This window comes from Octopus bimaculoides, chromosome 11 (genome assembly GCF_046866305.1).
Source record: "Octopus bimaculoides isolate indiv1 chromosome 11, ASM4686630v1, whole genome shotgun sequence".
Lineage (NCBI taxonomy): Eukaryota > Metazoa > Mollusca > Cephalopoda > Octopoda > Octopodidae > Octopus > Octopus bimaculoides.
Window position 1 is genome coordinate 51,101,283 of NC_142938.1, and position 8,495 is coordinate 51,109,777.

General features: G+C 36.8%; 1 non-coding gene across 1 annotated transcript; it reads right to left on the reverse strand.

The window, feature by feature from the left end:
• Positions 1-492: 492 nt before the first annotated feature.
• On the reverse strand, positions 493-8,242 carry LOC106874476 (uncharacterized). Its single transcript, XR_016243754.1, has 2 exons — positions 8,042-8,242; positions 493-1,811 (listed from the first exon to the last, which is right to left on the reverse strand). It is a non-coding gene; the product is annotated as an uncharacterized LOC106874476 (transcript).
• Between the last annotated feature and the right edge of the window lie 253 nt (positions 8,243-8,495).

Below are 8,495 nucleotides of genomic sequence, written 5' to 3' on the forward strand. Positions count from 1 at the left end.
ATAAAATAAATGGAACAAAAGTATTAAGTCAGATTGGACTTGCATAGGATGGTAGACTATTTCTGGAACTTGGCTTGTGATCTTCCTGAGATTCAGTTGTCGAGAAAATCAGCCACACGTAAATTCATGGGTAATTAGGCATAAATAATGTAATTTGTCTCTAGAAATTTCATGATTTTTATTGGTTTTCAGTCCAATTTTAGAAAACATTCTGGTTTTTGAAAGAAAACTCATTTCTATGTATCTTTGTATGTTATGCATTGTTTTATCGAAAAGTTCTATGAATCCAGTATCTTAAAAGTTTGACGTGATAGTAACAAATGGGTGTCATTTTTGGATTCTGTGTGTCAAAAAAAAAAAAAAACTCTAGTTCAGATCCAAATTTTTTGGATAACAAAAGAAAGTTTTTTGTTGGTGTGTGTTACAGATCTGATTGACCAGAGCCAACTTGCAGAATAAACAACGACTATAACGACAACAATTGTAACTAGCTTCAGAATTTAACGAAATTTTCTCTTTGAACTGTTTGGCTCTTCTTATTCTTTGTTTTATTTATTGAAATATTTGTTTCCAGTGTTTCGGTAATGATACATATTTTCCTGAAAGTGCCGTTTATAGGCAAAAGTTAATATGTTCCGTGATCAGGGGTTCATCACCTTATTATCAGCCCTATTAATAATATAAAGGAACTGGGTTGGAGGGGATCAAATGAAAGTGTTGATGTCCATGTTCTTTTTTTTTCTTCCCAGAGTCAAGAGAATATCTGCAAATCGGACCTCTGCTACAGTATGTACGATGTATTGAGAGCTTATCGCCGACATTGTTAATTACTTGCTAGTTTATAGAAATCGTGTAAGTAGTGAATGCAGATGGAAACCATTGACAAGAATTATCTGGAAAATTCTTCCCAACATGATTTGTTCGGGTACCAATCTAGTCAACCAATTTATTTTTGTGGTGTTTGATTCGCTATTTAATTCTTGTAGTTGTCCTGCAACTAACTGTACAATGACGAAATGAGTGCAAAGTTTGTAGACTAAAGGTGAAAACCGAATCCAAGAACTGGAAGGCGTCTCAATGTCTTGCTTTTCTTCTAATTCTTTATCGTCGATCTTATCTTTAAAGAGAAACCATGGGAATTCGAAACAGTCACCGTTACACCATATTACACTGCTGAGTCTTAAGGCCACTTTCCCGATTAATAATGGTGTGAGAAATACTTGCGAAACTATATTTTTTTCGCACGGTGACAGTTGCCATAACCAGTTGAATGATCGAACTGATGCATTGTGGGATTTCTCAATGACGAGGAGATTCGAGAGCTTTTGACAAGATTGGCGCTGTTGTCCTTCGCGTCTCATCACATACATGACGATAGTACTGATAAAGAAAATGAACGAATTCTCCCAGAGACTTCTGTCCATATATCATGTAGTTAAGTGGTTAAGCAGAGTTAGGATCAAAATGGTACCTAGCCACCAGTCAACTTCGATGTATTCTGAAATAATAGTAAGCGTCATGGCATAGCTGACGATTGAAATAATGGCGAAGTAGTGAAGGTAAGATGGCGGAGCCGTCCTCTTTGTTGAACTGTACGAGTCTTTAGGTTCGTCATTGTTATCATTGTAATGAATGTTGGATCCACGAATCAAAATGAAAACGGTGAACTCTGTCAATTGACTAATTATGAAAAAGACTTCTTGAAGAAGTAAATAAGGTTCCGATAGTTGTAAGAATATGTTGTAAATCCATGTCAAATAGTAAGGCACAAAATCCACTGGTATGATCCAAGGAAAAAGGAAAAGTAAGACCTGGAAAAGAAAAGAAAAATGATGTTATTAATGGTTGAGTATAGGTATAAGAAGAGAAAGTTTTATTGGGTTTCCGAACATGAAAAGCACTGGAATGATAGAAACATAACACGAGGATCATAACACGAATCAGGCTCATGGCAGTTACGATGTATAAGGGAAGTAACTCTAAAAAAAATCTATTCGTGGATGATAGTTCTCGAGTGAGCACATGACATAAAGCAAAAAAGAATGGTTAGAATAAAGGCCGCCAAGTCTGGAATCTTTGCACAATAAGGTTGTTTTATAATTTGTTCTATAATTTCTTCAAATAAATAACTTGTTTCAATTATTGTCAATCAATATCATTTGCGTACCGTTTAATATACAGATACATGAAACAGTGTATTACTTTACAAAATCCAATTTCTTTTGACCAGATTGAAGGTCATTTTCTGCCTGAGAAAGAATGTAAATGGTTAACTCGACTAGATTTTACATTTATTACTTTCTGGGAGGATGAGAAAAAATAATGACCAAGTTGATACTTATCAACAGAAACTATATATAAACCGACGATAGAAATAGCAGCAAAATCACCCTGTATAATCTTAAAGTATATTAGACCATGGCTAACCACGTTTATGTAATTTTTAGGAGAAATACGAGTATTCTGAGTGAGTTTGACCTCTTTTTGCCGAGGAGAAGCTTGGGGTTGGTAAATTTCTCCTACATTTTTTATAAGCTTACTAGCAGAGATACCTGGTGTTGATCAGGACTAAAACCATATAGTTTGTGTGTGTATATATATATATATATTACAGTTATGTTGAAACAGGTGATACAAGGAAGTGCAGCATTGACGACAAAACATTTGTGGATTAAATTTTAAAACTTCGTCTGTGTGTTATATGGACTGATAGATTTGTGGTTCGTCTGAGTTCCTTGTTTTCGTTGTTGTTTTGAATGACTGTGGTAGTAAAATGTTATCGATATATATGGCGAGGACATTACTCTTGTTTATTATTGACGAACATTTGGTGAGTGCGTTCTTTGTTTGTAATTGGTAAATAAATGTAATAAATAAATTGTACAACTCGTTGTCTTTTCTCTGCGAGTCTCCCGAGAGGAATACAACAGAGTTTATTGGCGTCGCCGATAGGATTACATGCATACTTTGCCGTAAAATAGTTCATCGTAATAACAATGGCTGAAAAACAGACAGTAGAGCTTATAAAATTTTTTAGGGAACAAATGGAACAGCAAATGGAACAACATCAGAGAGATATGGACACTCTGTTAAAACTGTTTGGTGCTCGACAAGTTGAAGGCGATTCCAGTGGCTATTTTTCAGCTGCTTCAACAACAGTGTCGATTCCACCATTTGTTGCATTTGATTCAACGACAGAACTATGGCCTGATTACTGGTCAAGATTCCGCACGTTTGTGGCTGCTAATGCTGTACCTTAACAACGCATGGCACAAGCGTTCCTGACCAATCAGACTGCTACTATTTATAAGCAACTTGCTAATCTGGCTACTCAACAAAATCCGCCTAAAAATATCAACAACTTGACAATGGATGAAATCGTTGAGTTCATGAAGGAACAGTTCGACCCAAAATTTTCATTGTGAGAGAGCGTTTCAAGTTTTGGAGTGATATGCAACGGAAGCCAGGCGAAACTCTCCAGGAGCTGGCAGTACGTATATGTCAGGATGCGGCTACCTGTGATTTTCCATCGATTACCAACCCACAGGATGAAGCTCTGATACAGAGATTCATATGTTCGGTCAACAACGAAGCGGTTCTGAAGGCGCTTTTTAAGATCAAAGACAGAACTAGATTTTGCCCGTGCTGTCCAAGTTGCCATCGAGACTGAAGACGCAGCAAAAGTTGCAAAAGAAACTGTCTACGGTTCCAAATCCAAGCAAGTCTACAAGGTCCAACAGAACAAGAATAAGAGTCCTTAAAAGAACCATCAGCAGTCTTATTCCACAAACCAGGAGAAATGCTACCGATGTGGAAAGGCCCACAAAGCAACAGACTGTCCTTTCAGAGAAACCAAATGTCATTTTTGTGACAAAAAGGGACATTTGCAAGCGGTGTATAGGAAAAAACAACATCAGCAACGCAATGGCCACTCACAAACTCCCGTGAAAAGAATCACAAAAGCTGAGCTAGTCAAGGCGATCCTAGGCGAAGTTTCCCGAGATACTCATAGTTTGATTGTGCCAATAACAATCCAGAACAGACTGTTCACAATGGAATTGGACACTGCCACTACAGGCAATTTTGTTTCCTTGTCAGTCTGGAAACAACTTGGAAAACCAAAGCTGCAAGATGTCAAGCATCGCTATGAATCTGCCAGCAAGCACGACCTGCCTGTTCTGGGAACTTTCATGGGTCAAACCAAGGATCCAACAACCGGTAAGCAGAATCTAATACCTTACATTGTCACCAAGATCTCTGATCTTAATTTGCTGGGACGAAATGCTATCCAGACTCTGGGAATTTCCGTGGACACTGCTCTAGGTTTGAAAAGCATAGACAGCCAAGCCAAGAGGGAAGGTGCTGAAGTGATATATCCAAAGACCTCAAGTGAGCCCTATGTTTCCCTGCAACAAGATTGTCACAACATGTGTGATGAATTCCCAGATCTTTTCAAGCAAGAATTGGGATGTCTCAAGAACTTTGAACTGGAAGTGAAGTTCAAATCGGACGCAACACCAGTCTTTCACAAAGCACGTCCGGTCCCGTTTGCTCTTCGTGATGACCTGGCCAAAGGTTACGAAGAAGGCATCGCCAAGGGAATCTGGAAGCCAGTCCAGTTCAACGAATACGGAACGCCAGTGGTACCGATTCGTAAAGCACACGCTTCAATCAACCTGAAGCCGAAACTACGGATTTGTGGTGACTATTCTGTGGGAATTACTGACCAATTTGCTGATCACCGTCATCCAATGCCACACCCTGTTGAACTGATGCAGAAACTCGGAGGTGGATTCGGATATACAAAGATTGACTTTGTTGATGCCTATAATCAGATCAAGCTGGCTCCAGAGAGTCAACGCAGACTCGCACTCAGCACTCACCGTGGAGTACTCCTGCAACAACGACTCCCTTTCGGAATCAAGTCAGCACCTGGTTATTTTCAGGAGATCATGGAAAACCTGACCCATGATCTACCTGGAGTGGCCGTCTTCCAGGACGACATGCTTGTTAGTGGGAAAGATGCAAACAGTCACCTAAACAACCTAAAGTGTCTGCTCACACGTCTAAGCGACAATGGACTCAGATGTCGCCGTGAAAAGTGCCAGTTTGCACTACCCAGTGTAGAATACCTTGGACATAAAAATAATTGTGAATTCGTGAATAAATGTAAAACTAAGAATGTAATCTACCAATGTGATGTATTCTCCAATAATTACAAGAATACTTATAAAGGAGCAACTAAAAATGAAATGAAACTTAGATATAATTCCCATCGCTCAAGCTTCAGGAATAGAAATAAGGCTAACTCTACAAGATTAAGCAGTTATATCTGGGAACTTAAAGATAATAACATTAATTATAGATTAGAATGGCGCATCCTAGCCAAGACATCTTCATACAACCTTAAAAATAAACGATGCAATTTATGCATAAATGAGAAATTCTCCCTTTTAATGGCCAAATCAAAAATTTGCTTAATAAACGTGACGAGAAACACGTAGCCTGCTTACATAAAGATAAATTCTTATTCTCTAAATACAGCTAATACCTACCTTTACGTTACTGTTTATTAGCTGACTTGTCAAACCTCTGATGACCTCCCTTTGACCCTCCCCATTACCAAATAGCACGACATAATATCATAAATCACAATTATATTGAATTTATTTCAACTAGCTAAATTATTTATCTTAGATGCACGATGAACACTCGGAGCTATACTTCTCTTTAATATATTCACATTAAAGTTAGATCACTAACATATTAATTGCTAGTACTGCTATTAGCATATATACGATTAAACGAGCGATTTATCTTATTCTAGCCGAGTTGATTTGTTTTAATTATATTACCGCGTAGTAAACCCTTTATAATAATACTTTATTTATTTATTATACCTATTTATAACCCTTATATTTATATATACCTATAAACCCTTTATAACAACACTTTATTTATTTATTTATTATACCTATTTACGTAACCCAGATTTATACCGTATATCGCACTTAAACTTTTAAGAGCGTCCTTAATTTTTAACTTGGGCATTATTTGTAATCATGGGGACTTGTCTAGCGGACTCAAATAGACTTGTTTGTTACGATTAATGATACTGGATATTACTACCAGGTATAACTCTTTCGACTAACACCGCCGATCAACTGGTCATTTTCTCCACTCATCTCCACTCATTTGCTCCATTCATCTACTTGAAGCAACTGTACACACTTGTGCCATATTTTAAGGACGCAAAAATTTAAGCCTAAACATCGAACGAACCTTTTCCCTTTTTTTTTTCTTTTCCTTTTCTTTTTTCCTTTTTTCTCCTGTCAACCTTTGATCTCCCGTCAATATTCCTCTGGTAAAGTTCAAATCATTCTGAAGAAGCTTGTTAAAAGCAAATTTACCTCAAAAATAACAAACTGAAACAACTGTAAATGTTATCTTAACCATAATTAAACTATGATCATTCAATACTTATGATCAACTTCTAATTGTTACATGTTGCTCCATTTCTTCTCTTCTCTTCTCTTATTTTATATATATCATCAATTTTAAAATTTATCCACAGATGATATGAACAGTAGTGACATCTGATTTCAAATCTCAGTGTTTGAATGTTTTGCTTATAAATTTTTATGCACCATGTGCTCTGTTTTTGGTACAAAACAAAACCAGTTGCACAGTCAGAGTTTAATGTGACAGTTATGGATTATTACCCCGGTAGACCACACTGATGAGGCTCAGAGTTTAAATACCCAAAAACCGAAACCTGGTTTGTGGATATCCTAATTGCATAATATTTTTATTTTTGCTATTAAATATTTTAATTCTTTCTGTTTTCCTCGCACATTGTTTTTCTCTGTTATCTTGGTGAGATACGGTGGGTTAATTTAAGACTTTAGCTCTTATTTCTAGCAGGTAGATGCTTGTTAAGCATCATTACGCTTCGTGCAAATTTATAATTCATAGCTATTTAATACTATTGTGCCTGCGATCCATCTATGTCACTGCTGGTGATATCATCAATTTTAAAATTTATCCACAGATGATATGAAGAGTAGTGACATCTGATTTCAAATCTCAGTGTTTGAATGTTTTGCTTTTATATATATATATATATCAGGCCATTAAGAATGAAATATGTCCGATTTTCTTATGCACCAAGTTTGACAGTCGTTAACTCTAATGTTTTATCCTCACAATTCTTTGTTTTAACAAAATTGAAGAGTTACATCATCACTTTTCGAAATGCAATTCATGATGTCTGATTATATTGTGAGTTTTCTCTTGTAAATCAATTTTTGTGAACCCACGGATAGGTTTTTAAAAAATGCGTGTTGTTTATGAATATGAGTTCCGTCGTAGGACCACTATATTCCAGACAGCTCGAAGCATCAATGAGGTGTTTGGTGAAGATGTGGCGAATGAGCGCACTGTAAGTCGATGGTTTGAGAAGTTCCGCTCTAGTGACTTTACTCTTGAAAATCAGCCCCGTGGTAGACCTGAGACCAAGGCGGATAATGATGAGCTGGAAACTATAGTGGAAGTAGATACATCTCAAACTACGCGTGGATTAGCAGCAAGGTTCGATTCCAACTGTATTGGACCATCTGAAACAAATCGGCAAGGTAAACAAGCTGGACAAGTGGGTACCACATGAACTGAATGAGCATCAAATGACACGTCGTCTTGAAACTTGCTGTTCTTTGTTGTCACGGCAAAAAACGAATCATTTTTGCATCTTCTTGTTACGTTTGATGTAAGATGGATTCTTTTCAACTATAACAAGCGTTCTCCACGGTGATTGGATAGAAACCAAGTGCCAAAACACAAGCCAAAAGAGAATATTTACCAAATAAAAAGCTAATGGCGTCTGTTTGGTGGACCAGCTCTGGTGTCATCCATTACAGCTTCATAAAACATGATAATTCAATAACAGCGGATGTATATATCAACAAATTGGATGATGAAATGATGAGTGAAGTTGCAATCAAACAGCAGAGATTGGTCAACAGAGACAGGCCAATTCTCTTACAAGACAATGCTTGGCCACATATTGCACAAAGAACACAACTCTAATTACAGGAACTGAACTTAGAAGTCCTCTGTCATCTTCTATATTTACCATACCTTGCACCAACTGACTATCACATTTTCCAGGTATTGGACAACACTTTTTGCAAGGAAAATACTTCATATTTGAAGAAGATGCAAAAACAGCCTTTCGTGATTTCATTACCTCCTACTCTCCAGAATTCTTCGCTGCCGACATAAATGAGATACCGATAAGATGGCAAAATTGCGTTGATAATTTAGGGGCATACTTTGATTAACTGCATTGTCTTTTGTTGAGATAAAGTAAAATAGTTTCAGTTCTAAATTTCTTCTTAATGCCCTGATATATATATATATATATATATATATATATATATATATATATATATATATATATATAATTCTTTTGTACTACGGCCATGATGGGAAATCAC